Consider the following 14,931-nt stretch of genomic DNA (forward strand, 5'->3'; position numbering starts at 1 on the left):
TCCCCATCAAACAATCCCAGGACAGGTACAGCACGGGGTTAGATACAGAGTAAAGCTCCCTCTACACTGTCCCCATCAAATACTCCCAGGACAGGTACAGCACGAGGTTAGATACAGAGAAAAGCTCCGTCTACACTGTCCCCATCAAACACTCCCAGGACAGGTACAGCACGGGGTTAGATACAGAGTAAAGCTCCCTCTACACTGTCCCCATCAAACACTCCCAGGACAGGTACAGCACGGGGTTAGATACAGAGTAAAGCACCCTCTACAGTGTCCCAATCAAACACTCCCAGGACAGGTACAGCACGGGGTTAGATACAGAGTAAAGCTCCGTCTACACTGTCTCCATCAAACAATCCCAGGACAGGCACAGCACGGGGTTAGATACAGAGTAAAGCTCTATCCACACGGTCCCATCAAACACTCCCAGGACAGGTACAGAACGGGGATAGATACAGAGTAAAGCTCCCTCTACACTGTCCCCATCAAATACTCCCAGGACAGGTACAGCACGGGGTTAGATACAGAGTATACCTCCGTCTACATTGTCCCCATCAAACACTCCCTGGACAGGTACAGCACGGGGTTAGATACAGAGGAAAGCTCCCTCTACACTGTCCCCATCAAATACTCCCAGGACAGGTACAGCACGAGGTTGGATACAGAGTGAAGCTCCCTCTACCCTATCCCCATCAAACACTCCCAGGACAGGTACAGCACGGGGTTAGATCCAGAGTCAAGCTCCCTCTACACTGTCCCCATCAGACACTCCCAGGACAGGTACAGCACGTGGTTAGATACAGAGTAAAACTCCTTCTACACTGTCCCCATCAAACACTCCCAGGACAGGTACAGCACGGGGTTAGATACAAAGTAAACTCCCACTACACGGTCCGCATCAAACAATCCCAGGACAGGGACAGCACAGGGTTGGATACAGCGTAAAGCTCCCTCTACATTGTCCACATCAAACACTCCCAGGACAGGTTCAGCACGGTGTTAGATACAGAGTAAAGCTCCCTCTACACTGTCCCCATCCAATACTCCCAGGACAGGTAGAGCATGGGGTTAGATACAGAGTAAAGCTCCCTTTACACTGTCCCCATCAAACACTCCCAGGACAGGTACAGCACGGGGTTAGATACAGAGTAAAGCTCCGTCTACACTGTCCCCATCAAACACTCCCAGGACAGGCACAGCACGGGGTTAGATACAGAGTAAAGCTCCCACTACACTGTCCCCATCAAACACTCCCAGGACAGGTACAACACGGGGTTAGATACAGAGTAAAGCTCCCACCACACTGTCCCCATCAAACACTCCCAGGACAGGCACAGCACGGGGTTAGATACAGAGTAAAGCTCCCACTACACTGTCCCCATCAAACACTCCCAGGAGAGGTACAGCACAGGCTTAGATACAGAGTAAACCTCCGTCTACACTGTCCCCATCAAACAATCCCAGGACAGGCACAGCACGGGGTTAGATACAGAGTAGTGCTCCCTCTACACTGTCCCCATCAAACAATCCCAGGACAGGCACAGCACGGGGTTAGATACAGAGTAAAGCGCCCTCTACACTGTCCTCATCAAACACTCCCAGGACAGGTACAGCACGGGCTTAGATACAACGTAAACTCCCACTACACGGTCCGCATCAAACAATCCCAGGACAGGCACAGCTAAGGGTTGGATACAGAGTAAAGCTCCCTCTACATTGTCCACATCAAACACTCCCAGGACAGGTTCAGCACGGTGTTAGATACAGAGTAAAGCTCCCTCTACACTGTCCCCATCAAATACTCCCAGGACAGGTAGAGCATGGGGTTAGATACAGAGTAAAGCTCCTTTTACAATGTCCCCATCAAACACTCCCAGGACAGGTACAGCACGGGGGTAGATACAGAGTAAAGCTCCGTCTACACTGTCCCCATCAAACAATCCCAGGACATGCACAGCACGGGGTTAGATACAGAGTAAAGCTCCCTCTACACTGTCCCCATCAAATACTCCCAGGACAGGTACAGCACGAGGTTAGATACAGAGAAAAGCTCCGTCTACACTGTCCCCATCAAACACTCCCAGGACAGGTACAGCACGGGGTTAGATACAGAGTAAAGCTCCCTCTACACTGTCCCCATCAACCACTCCCAGGACAGGTACAGCTCGGGGTTAGATACAGTGTAAAGCTCCCTCTACACTGTCCCCATCAAACACTCCCAGGACAGGTACAGCACACGGATAGATACAGAGTAAAACTCCCTCTACACTGTCGCCATCAAACACTCCCAGGACAGGTACAGCACGGGGTTCGATACAGAGTAAAGCTCCGTCTACACTGTCCCCATCAAACAATCCCAGGACATGCACAGCACGGGGTTAGATACAGAGTAAAGCTCCCTCTACACTGTCCCCATCAAATACTCCCAGGACAGGTACAGCACGAGGTTAGATACAGAGAAAAGCTCCGTCTACACTGTCCCCATCAAACACTCCCAGGACAGGTACAGCACGGGGTTAGATACAGAGTAAAGCTCCCTCTACAGTGTCCCCATCAAACACTCCCAGGACAGGTACAGCACGGGGTTAGATACAGAGTAAAGCTCCGTCTACACTGTCCCCATCAAACAATCCCAGGTCAGGCACAGCACGGGGTTAGATACAGAGTAAAGCTCTATCCACACGGTCCCATCAAACACTCCCAGGACAGCTACAGAACGGGGATAGATACAGAGTAAAGCTCCCTCTACACTGTCCCCATCAAACACTCCCAGGACAGGTACAGCACGGGGTTAGATACAGAATATAGCTCCGTCTACATTGTCCCCATCAAACACTCCCTGGACAGGTACAGCACGGGGTTAGATACAGAGGAAAGCTCCCTCTACACTGTCCCCATCAAATACTCCCAGGACAGGTACAGCACGAGGTTGGATACAGAGTGAAGCTCCCTCTACCCTATCCCCATCAAACACTCCCAGGACAGGTACAGCACGGGGTTAGATCCAGAGTCAAGCTCCCTCTACACTGTCCCCATCAGACACTCCCAGGACAGGTACAGCACGTGGTTAGATACTGAGTAAAGCTCCTTCTACACTGTCCCCATCAAACACTCCCAGGACAGGTACAGCACGGGGTTAGATACAAAGTAAACTCCCACTACACGGTCCGCATCAAACAATCCCAGGACAGGCACAGCACAGGGTTGGATACAGCGTAAGGCTCCCTCTACATTGTCCACATCAAACACTCCCAGGACAGGTTCAGCACGGTGTTAGATACAGAGTAAAGCTCCCTCTACACTGTCCCCATCCAATACTCCCAGGACAGGTAGAGCATGGGGTTATATACAGCGTAAAGCTCCCTTTACACTGTCCCCATCAAACACTCCCAGGACAGGTACAGCAAGGGGGTAGATACAGAGTAAAGCTCCCTCTACACTGTCCCCATCAAACACCCCTACTTGACAGGTACAGCACGGGCATAGATACATAGTAAAGCTCCTTCTACACAGTCCACATCAAACACTCCCAGGACAGGTACAGCACGGGGTTAGATACAGAGTAAAGCTCCGTCTACACTGTCCCCATCAAACACTCCCAGGACAGGTACAACACGGGGTTAGATACAGAGTAAAGCTCCCACCACACTGTCCCCATCAAACACTCACAGGACAGGTACAGCACAGGCTTAGATACAGAGTAAAGCTCCGTCTACACTGTCCCCATCAAACAATCCCAGGACAGTCACAGCACGGGGTTAGATACAGAGTAATGCTCCCTCTACACTGTCCCCATCAAACACTCCCAGGACAGGCACAGCACGGGGTTAGATACAGAGTGAAGCTCCCTCTACACTGTCCACATCAAACACTCCCAGGACAGGTACAGCACGGGCATAGATACAGAGTAAAGCTCCCTCTACACTGTCCACATCAAACACTCCCAGGACAGGTACAGCACGGGGTTAGATACAGAGTAAAGCTCCCTCTACACTGTCCCCATCAGACACTCCCAGGAGAGGTACAGCACGGCGTTAGATACAGAGTAAAGCTCCCTCTACACTGTCCCCATCAAACACTCACAGGACAGGTACAGCACACGGATAGGTACAGAGTAAAACTCCCTCTACACTGTCGCCAATCAAATACTCCCAGGACAGGTACAGCACGGGGTTAGATACAGAGTAAAGCTCCGTCTACACTGTCCCCATCAAACACTCCCAGGACAGGTACAGCACGGGGTTAGATACAGAGTAAAGCTCCCTCTACACTGTCCCCATCAACCACTCCCAGGACAGGTACAGCTCGGGGTTAGATACAGTGTAAAGCTCCCTCTACACTGTCCCCATCAAACACTCCCAGGACAGGTACAGCACACGGATAGATACAGAGTAAAACTCCCTCTACACTGTCGCCATCAAACACTCCCAGGACAGGTACAGCACGGGGTTCGATACAGAGTAAAGCTCCGTCTACACTGTCCCCATCAAACAATCCCAGGACATGCACAGCACGGGGTTAGATACAGAGTAAAGCTCCCTCTACACTGTCCCCATCAAATACTCCCAGGACAGGTACAGCACGAGGTTAGATACAGAGAAAAGCTCCGTCTACACTGTCCCCATCAAACACTCCCAGGACAGGTACAGCACGGGGTTAGATACAGAGTAAAGCTCCCTCTACAGTGTCCCCATCAAACACTCCCAGGACAGGTACAGCACGGGGTTAGATACAGAGTAAAGCTCCGTCTACACTGTCCCCATCAAACAATCCCAGGTCAGGCACAGCACGGGGTTAGATACAGAGTAAAGCTCTATCCACACGGTCCCATCAAACACTCCCAGGACAGCTACAGAACGGGGATAGATACAGAGTAAAGCTCCCTCTACACTGTCCCCATCAAACACTCCCAGGACAGGTACAGCACGGGGTTAGATACAGAATATAGCTCCGTCTACATTGTCCCCATCAAACACTCCCTGGACAGGTACAGCACGGGGTTAGATACAGAGGAAAGCTCCCTCTACACTGTCCCCATCAAATACTCCCAGGACAGGTACAGCACGAGGTTGGATACAGAGTGAAGCTCCCTCTACCCTATCCCCATCAAACACTCCCAGGACAGGTACAGCACGGGGTTAGATCCAGAGTCAAGCTCCCTCTACACTGTCCCCATCAGACACTCCCAGGACAGGTACAGCACGTGGTTAGATACTGAGTAAAGCTCCTTCTACACTGTCCCCATCAAACACTCCCAGGACAGGTACAGCACGGGGTTAGATACAAAGTAAACTCCCACTACACGGTCCGCATCAAACAATCCCAGGACAGGCACAGCACAGGGTTGGATACAGCGTAAGGCTCCCTCTACATTGTCCACATCAAACACTCCCAGGACAGGTTCAGCACGGTGTTAGATACAGAGTCAAGCTCCCTCTACACTGTCCCCATCAGACACTCCCAGGACAGGTACAGCACGTGGTTAGATACTGAGTAAAGCTCCTTCTACACTGTCCCCATCAAACACTCCCAGGACAGGTACAGCACGGGGTTAGATACAAAGTAAACTCCCACTACACGGTCCGCATCAAACAATCCCAGGACAGGCACAGCACAGGGTTGGATACAGCGTAAGGCTCCCTCTACATTGTCCACATCAAACACTCCCAGGACAGGTTCAGCACGGTGTTAGATACAGAGTAAAGCTCCCTCTACACTGTCCCCATCCAATACTCCCAGGACAGGTAGAGCATGGGGTTATATACAGCGTAAAGCTCCCTTTACACTGTCCCCATCAAACACTCCCAGGACAGGTACAGCAAGGGGGTAGATACAGAGTAAAGCTCCCTCTACACTGTCCCCATCAAACACCCCTACTTGACAGGTACAGCACGGGCATAGATACATAGTAAAGCTCCTTCTACACAGTCCACATCAAACACTCCCAGGACAGGTACAGCACGGGGTTAGATACAGAGTAAAGCTCCGTCTACACTGTCCCCATCAAACACTCCCAGGACAGGTACAACACGGGGTTAGATACAGAGTAAAGCTCCCACCACACTGTCCCCATCAAACACTCACAGGACAGGTACAGCACAGGCTTAGATACAGAGTAAAGCTCCGTCTACACTGTCCCCATCAAACAATCCCAGGACAGTCACAGCACGGGGTTAGATACAGAGTAATGCTCCCTCTACACTGTCCCCATCAAACACTCCCAGGACAGGCACAGCACGGGGTTAGATACAGAGTGAAGCTCCCTCTACACTGTCCACATCAAACACTCCCAGGACAGGTACAGCACGGGCATAGATACAGAGTAAAGCTCCCTCTACACTGTCCACATCAAACACTCCCAGGACAGGTACAGCACGGGGTTAGATACAGAGTAAAGCTCCCTCTACACTGTCCCCATCAGACACTCCCAGGAGAGGTACAGCACGGCGTTAGATACAGAGTAAAGCTCCCTCTACACTGTCCCCATCAAACACTCACAGGACAGGTACAGCACACGGATAGGTACAGAGTAAAACTCCCTCTACACTGTCGCCAATCAAATACTCCCAGGACAGGTACAGCACGGGGTTAGATACAGAGTAAAGCTCCGTCTACACTGTCCCCATCAAACACTCCTAGGACTGGTACAGCACAGTGTTAGATACAGAGTAAAGCTCCCTCTACACTGTCCCCATCAAACACTCCCAGGACAGGTACAGCACGGGGATAGATACAGAGGAAAGCTCCGTCTACACTGTCCCCATCAAACACTCCCAGGACAGGTACAACACGGGGTTAGATACAGAGTAAAGCTCACACCACACTGTCCCCATCAAACACTCCCAGGACAGGTACAGCACGGGGTTAGATACAGAGTAAAGCTCCCTCTACACTGTCCCCATCAAACACTCCAAGGACAGGTACAGCACGGGGTTAGATACAGAGTAATGCTCCCTCTTCACTGTCTCCATCAAACATTCCCAGGACAGGTACAGCATGGGCTTAGATACAGAGTAAAGCTCCCTCTACACTGTCCCCACCGAACACACCCAGGACTGGTACAGCACGGGGTCAGATACAGATTGAAGCTCCCTCTACACTGTCCCCATCAAACACACCCAGGACAGGTACAGCACGGGCATAGATACAGAGTAAAGCTCCCTCTACACTGTCCCCATCAAACACTCCCAGGACAGGTACAGCACGGGGTTAGATACAGAGTAAAGCTCCGTCTACACTGTCCCCATCAAATACTCCCAGGAAAGGTACAGCACGAGATTAGATACAGAGAAAAGCTCCGTCTACACTGTCCCCATCAAACACTCCCAGGACAGGTACAGCACGGGGTTAGGTACAGAGTAAAGCTCCCTCTACACTGTCCCCATCAAACACTCCCAGGACAGGTACAGCACGGGGATAGATACAGAGTAAAGCACCCTCTACAGTGTCCCCATCAAACACTCCCAGGACAGGTACAGCACGGGGTTAGATACAGAGTAAAGCTCCGTCTACACTGTCCCCATCAAACAATCCCAGGACAGGCACAGCACGGGGTTAGATACAGAGTAAAGCTCTATCCACACGGTCCCATCAAACACTCCCAGGACAGGTACAGAACGGGGTTAGATACAGAGTAAAGCTCCCACCACTCTGTCCCCATCAAACAGTCCCAGGACAGGCACAGCACGGGGTTAGATACAGAGTAAAGCTCCCTCTACACTGTCCCCATCAAACACTCCCAGGACAGGTACAGCACGGGGTTAGATACAGCGTAAAGCTCCCTCTACACTGTCCCATCAAACACTCCCAGGACAGGTACAGCACGGGGTCATATACAGAGAAAAGCTCCCTATACACTGTCCCATCAAATACTCCCAGGACAGGTACAGCACGGGGTTAGATACAGAGTAAAGATCCATCTACACGGAATAAAGATCCGTCTACACTGTCCCCATCAAACACTCCCAGGACAGGTACAGCACGGGGATAGATACAGAGTAAAGCTCCCTCTACACTGTCCTCATCAAACACTCCCAGGACAGGTGCAGCACGGGGTTAGATACAGAGTAAAGCTCCCTCTACACTGTCCCCATCAAACACTCCCAGGACAGGTGCAGCACGGGGTTAGATACAGAGTAAAGCTCCCTCTACACTGTCACCATCAAACACTCCCAGGACAGGTACAGCACGGGGTTAGATACAGAGTAAAGCTCCCTCTACACTGTCCCCATCAAACACTCCCAGGACAGGTACAGCATGGGGTTAGATACAGAGTAAAGCTCCCTCTACGCTGTCCCCATCAAACACTCACAGCACAGGTGTACAGCACAGGGTTAGATACAGAGTAAAACTCCCTCTACACTGTCCCCATCAAATACTCCCAGGACAGGTACAGCACGAGGTTGGATACAGAGTGAAGCTCCGTCTACAATGTCCCCATCAAACACTCCCAGGACAGGTACAGCACGGGGTCAGATCCAGAGTAAAGCTCCCTCTACACTGTCCCCATCAAATACTCCCAGGACAGGTACAGCACGGGGATAGATACAGAGGAAAGCTCCGTCTACACTGTCCCTATCAAATACTCCCAGGACAGGTACAGCACGAGGTTGGATACAGAGTGAAGCTCCCTCTACACTGTCCCCATCAACCACTCCCAGGACAGGTACAGCACAGGGTTAGATACAGAGCAAAGCTCCCTCTACACTGTCCCCATCAAACACTCCCAGGACAGGTACAGCACGGGGTTAGATACAGAGTAAAGCTCCCTCTACACTGTCCCCATCAAACACTCCCAGGTCAGGTACAGCACGGGGTTAGATACAGAGTAAAGCTCCCTCTCCACTGTACCCATCAAACACTCCCAGGACAGGTGCAGCACGGGGTTAGATACAGAGTAAAGCTCCCTCTACACTGTCGCCATCAAACACTCCCAGGACAAGTACAGCACGGGGTTAGATACAGAGTAAAGCTCCCTCTACACTGTCCCCATCAAACACTCCCAGGACAGGTACAGCATGGGGTTAGATACAGAGTAAAGCTCCCTCTACGCTGTCCCCATCAAACACTCACAGCACAGGTGTACAGCACAGGGTTAGATACAGAGTAAAACTCTCTCTACACTGTCCCCATCAAATACTCCCAGGACAGGTACAGCATGGGGTTAGATACAGAGTAAAGCTCCCTCTACACTGTCCCCATCAAATACTCCCAGGACAGGTACAGCACGGGGATAGATACAGAGGAAAGCTCCGTCTACACTGTCCCTGTCAAATACTCCCAGGACAGGTACAGCACGAGGTTGGATACAGAGTGAAGCTCTCTCTACACTGTCCCCATCAACCACTCCCAGGACAGGTACAGCACGGGGTTAGATACAGAGCAAAGCTCCCTCTACACTGTCCCCATCAAACACTCCCAGGACAGGTACAGCACGGGGTTAGATACAGAGTAAAGCTCCCTCTACACTGTCCCCATCAAACACTCCCAGGACAGGTCCAGCACGGGGTTAGATACAGAGTAAAGCTCCCTCTACACTGTCCCCATCAAACACTCCCAGGACAGGTACAGCACGAGGTTAGATACAGAGTAAAGCTCCCTCTACACTGTCCCCATCAAACACTCCGAGGACAGGTACAGCACGGTGTTAGATACAGAGTAAAGCTCCCTCTACACTGTCCCCACCGAACACTCCCAGGACTGGCACAGCACGGGGTCAGATACAGAGTAAAGCTCCCTCTACACTGTCCCCATCAAACACTCCCAGGACAGGTACAGCACAGGGTTAGATACAGAGTAAAGCTCCGTCTACACTGTCCCCATCAAACAATCCCAGGACAGGCACAGCACGGGGTTAGATACAGAGTAAAGCTCCCTCTACACTGTCCCCATCAAACACTCCCAGGACAGGTACAGCACGGGGTTAGATACAGCGTAAAGCTCCCTCTACACTGTCCCCATCAAACACTACCAGGACAGGTACAGCACGGGGTTAGATACAGAGTAAAGCTCCGTCTACACTGTCCCCATCAAACACTCCCTGGACAAGTACAGCATGGGGTTAGATGCAGAGTAAAGCTCCCTCTACACTGTCCCCATCAAACACTCACAGCACAGGTGTACAGCACAGGGTTAGATACAGAGTAAAACTCCCTCGACACTGTCGCCATCAAACACTCCCAGGACAGGTACAGCATGGGGTTAGATACAGAGTAAAGCTCCGTCTACACTGTCCCCATCAAACAATCCCAGGACAGGCACAGCACGGGGTTAGATACAGAGTAAAGCTCCCTCTACACTGTCCCCATCAAACACTCCCAGGACAGGCACAGCACGGGGTTAGATACAGAGTAAAGCTCCGTCTACACTGTCCCCATCAAACAATCCCAGGACAGGCACAGCACGGGGTTAGATACAGAGTAAAGCTCCCACCAATCTGTCCCCATCAAACACTCCCAGAACAGGCACAGCACGGGGTTAGATACAGAGTCAAGCTCTGTCTACACTGTCCCCATCAAACACTCCCAGGACAGGTACAGCACGGGGTTAGATACAGAGTAAAGCTCCCTCTACACTGTCCCCATCAAACACTCCCAGGACAGGTACAGCACACGGTTAGATACAGAGTAAAACTCCCTCTACACTGTCGCCATCAAACACTCCCAGGACAGGTACAGCACGGGGTTAGATACAGAGTAAAGCTCCTTCTACACTATCCCAATCAAACACTCCCAGGACAGCTACAGCACGGTGTTAGATACAGAGTAAAGCTCCCTCTACACGGTTCCCATCAAACACTCCCAGGACAGGTAGAGCATGGGGTTAGATACAGAGTAAAGCGCCCTTTACACTGTCCCCATTAAACACTCCCAGGGCAGGTACAGCACTGGGTTAGATACAGAGTAAAGCTCCCTCTACACTGTCCCCATCAAACACTCCCAGGACATGTACAGCACGGGGTTAGATACAGAGGAAAGCTCCCTCTACACTGCCCCATCAAACACTCCCAGGGCAGGTACAGCACGGGGTTAGATACAGAGTAAAGCTCCCTCTACACTGTCCCCATCAAACACTCCCAGGACAGGTACAGCACGGGGCTAGAGACAGAGTAAACTCACACTACACTGTCCCCATCAAACACTCCCAGGACAGGCACAGCACGGGGTTAGATACAGAGTAAAGCTCCGTCCACACTGTCCACATCAAACACTCCCAGGACAGGTACAGCACGGGGTTAGATACAGAGTAAAGCTCCCTCTACACTGTCCCCATCTAACACTCACAGGACAGGTACAACACGGGGTTAGATACAGAGTTACGCTCCCTCTACACTGTCCCCATCAAACACTCCCAGCACAGGTACAGCACGGGGATAGATACAGAATTAAGCTCCCTCTACACTGTCCCCATCAAACGCTCCCAGGACAGGTCCAGCACACGGTTAGATACAGAGTAAAACTCCCTCTACACTGTCGCCATCAAACACTCCCAGGACAGGTACAGCACGGGGTTAGATACAGAGTAAAGCTCCTTCTACACTATCCCAATCAAACACTCCCAGGACAGCTACAGCACGGGCTTAGATACAGAGTAAAGCTCCCTTTACACTGTCCCCATCAAACACTCCCAGGACTGGTGCAGCACGGGGTTAGATACAGAGTTAAGCTCCCTCTACACTATCCCCATCAAACACTCCCTGGACAGGTACAGCACGGGGATAGATACATAGTAAAGATCCCTCTACACTGTCCCCATCAAACACTCGCAGGACAGGTACAGCACAGGGTTAGATACAGAGTAAAGCTCTATCCACACTCTCCCCATCAAACATTCCCAGGACAGGTACAGCACGGGGTTAGATACAGAGTAAAGCTCCCTCGACACTGTCGCCATCAAACACTCCCAGGACAGGTACAGCACTGGGTTAGATGCAGAGTAAACACCCACGACACTGTCCCCATCAAACACTCCCAGGACAGGTACAGCACGGGGGTAGATACAGAGTAAAGCTCCCTCTCCACTGTCCCCATCAAACACTCCCAGGACAGCTAAAGCACGGGGTTAGATACAGAGTAAAGCTCCCTCTACACTGTCCCCATCAAACACTCCCAGGACAGGTACAGCACGGGGCTAGAGACAGAGTAAACTCACACTACACTGTCCCCATCAAACACTCCCAGGACAGGCACAGCACGGGGTTAGATACAGAGTAAAGCTCCGTCCACACTGTCCACATCAAACACTCCCAGGACAGGTACAGCACGGGGTTAGATACAGAGTAAAGCTCCCTCTACACTGTCCCCATCTAACACTCACAGGACAGGTACAACACGGGGTTAGATACAGAGTTACGCTCCCTCTACACTGTCCCCATCAAACACTCCCAGCACAGGTACAGCACGGGGATAGATACAGAATTAAGCTCCCTCTACACTGTCCCCATCAAACACTCCCAGGACAGGTCCAGCACACGGTTAGATACAGAGTAAAACTCCCTCTACACTGTCGCCATCAAACACTCCCAGGACAGGTACAGCACGGGGTTAGATACAGAGTTAAGCTCCCTCTACACTATCCCCATCAAACACTCCCTGGACAGGTACAGCACGGGGATAGATACAGAGTAAAGATCCCTCTACACTGTCCCCATCAAACACTCGCAGGACAGGTACAGCACAGGGTTAGATACAGAGTAAAGCTCTATCCACACTCTCCCCATCAAACATTCCCAGGACAGGTACAGCACGGGGTTAGATACAGAGTAAAGCTCCCTCGACACTGTCGCCATCAAACACTCCCAGGACAGGTACAGCACGGGGTTAGATACAGAGTAAAGCTCCCTGTACACTGTCCCCATCAAACACTCCCAGGACAGGTACAGCACGGGGTTAGATACAGAGTAAAGATCCTTCTACACTGTCCCCATCAAACACTCCCAGGACAGGTACAGCATGGGGTTAGATACAACGTAAACTCCCACTACACTGTCCGCATCAAACAATCCAAGGACAGGCACAGCACGGGGTTAGATACAGAGTAAAGCTCCCTGTACACTGTCCCCATCAAACACTCCCAGGACAGGTGCAGCACGGGGATATATACAGAGTAAAGCTCCCTCTACACTGTCCCCATCAAACACTCCCAGGACAGTTCAGCACGGGGTTAGATACAGAGTAAAGCTCCCTCTACACTGTCCCCATCAAACACTCCCAGGACAGGTACAGCACGGGGTTAGATACAGAGGAAAGCTCCCTCTACACTGCCCCATCAAACACTCCCAGGGCAGGTACAGCACGGGGTTAGATACAGAGTAAAGATCCCTCGACGCTGTCCCCATCAAACACTCCCAGAACAGGTGCAGCACGGGGTTAGATACAGAGTAAAGCTCCCTCTCCACTGTACCCATCAAACACTCCCAGGACAGGTCCAGCACGGAGTTAGATACAGAATTAAGCTCCCTCTACACTGTCCCCATCAAACACTCCCAGGACAGGTCCAGCACACGGTTAGATACAGAGTAAAACTCCCTCTACACTGTCGCCATCAAACACTCCCAGGACACGTACAGCACGGGGTTAGATACAGAGTAAAGCTCCTTCTACACTATCCCAATCAAACACTCCCAGGACAGCTACAGCACGGGCTTAGATACAGAGTAAAGCTCCCTTTACACTGTCCCCATCAAACACTCCCAGGACTGGTGCAGCTCGGGGTTAGATACAGAGTTAAGCTCCCTCTACACTATCCCCATCAAACACTCCCTGGACAGGTACAGCACGGGGATAGATACAGAGTAAAGATCCCTCTACACTGTCCCCATCAAACACTCGCAGGACAGGTACAGCACGGGGTTAGATACAGAGTAAAGCTCCCTCGACACTGTCGCCATCAAACACTCCCAGGACTGGTACAGCACGGGGTTAGATACAGAGTAATGCTCCCCCTACACTGTCCCCATCAAACACTCCCAGGACAGGTACAGCACGGGGTTAGATACAGAGTAATGCTCCCCCTACACTGTCCCCATCAAACACTCCCAGGACAGGTACAGCACGGGGTTAGATACAGAGTAAAGCTCCCCCTACACTGTCCCCATCAAACACTCCCAGGACAGGTACAGCACGGGGATATATACAGAGTAAAGCTCCCTCTACACTGTCCCCATCAAACACTCCCAGGACAGTTCAGCACGGGGTTAGATACAGAGTAAAGCTCCCTCTACACTGTCCCCATCAAACACTCCCAGGACAGGTACAGCACGGGGTTAGATACAGAGGAAAGCTCCCTCTACACTGCCCCATCAAACACTCCCAGGGCAGGTACAGCACGGGGTTAGATACAGAGTAAAGATCCCTCGACACTGTCCCCATCAAACACTCCCAGGACAGGTACAGCACGGGGTTAGATACAGAGTAAAGCTCCCTCTCCACTGTACCCATCAAACACTCCCAGGACAGGTCCAGCACGGAGTTAGATACAGAGTAAAGCTCCCTCTACACTGTCCACATCCAACACTACGAGGACTGGTACAGCATGGGGTTAGATACAGAGAAAAGCTCCCTCTATACTGTCCCCATCAAACACTCCCAGTACAGGTACAGCACAGGGTTAGATACAGAGTAAAGCTCCCTCTATACTGTCCCCATCCAACACTACGAGGACAGGTACAGCATGGGGTTAGATACAGAGTAAAGCTCCCTCTACACTGTCCCCATCAAACACCCAGGGCAGATACAGCACAGGGTTAGATACAGAGTAAAGCTCCCTCTACACTGTCCGTATCAAACACTCCCACGACAGGTACAGCACGGGGTTAGATACAGAGTAAAGCTCCCTCTCCACTGTCCCCATTAAACACTCCCAGGACAGGTCCAGCATGGGGTTAGATACAGAGTAAAGATCCCTCTACACTGTCCCCATCAAACACTC

At 51.4% G+C, this 14,931-nt stretch overlaps 1 long non-coding RNA gene across 1 annotated transcript in view; it reads right to left on the bottom strand.

The window, feature by feature from the left end:
- Positions 1-14,931, bottom strand: part of LOC140404562 (uncharacterized) — a 399,341-nt gene that overhangs the window by 261,994 nt on the left and 122,416 nt on the right. The gene's annotated exons all lie outside the window — the stretch shown is intronic.

The sequence above is a fragment of the Scyliorhinus torazame genome, chromosome 31, assembly GCF_047496885.1.
Source record: "Scyliorhinus torazame isolate Kashiwa2021f chromosome 31, sScyTor2.1, whole genome shotgun sequence".
Classification (NCBI taxonomy): Eukaryota; Metazoa; Chordata; class Chondrichthyes; order Carcharhiniformes; family Scyliorhinidae; genus Scyliorhinus; species Scyliorhinus torazame.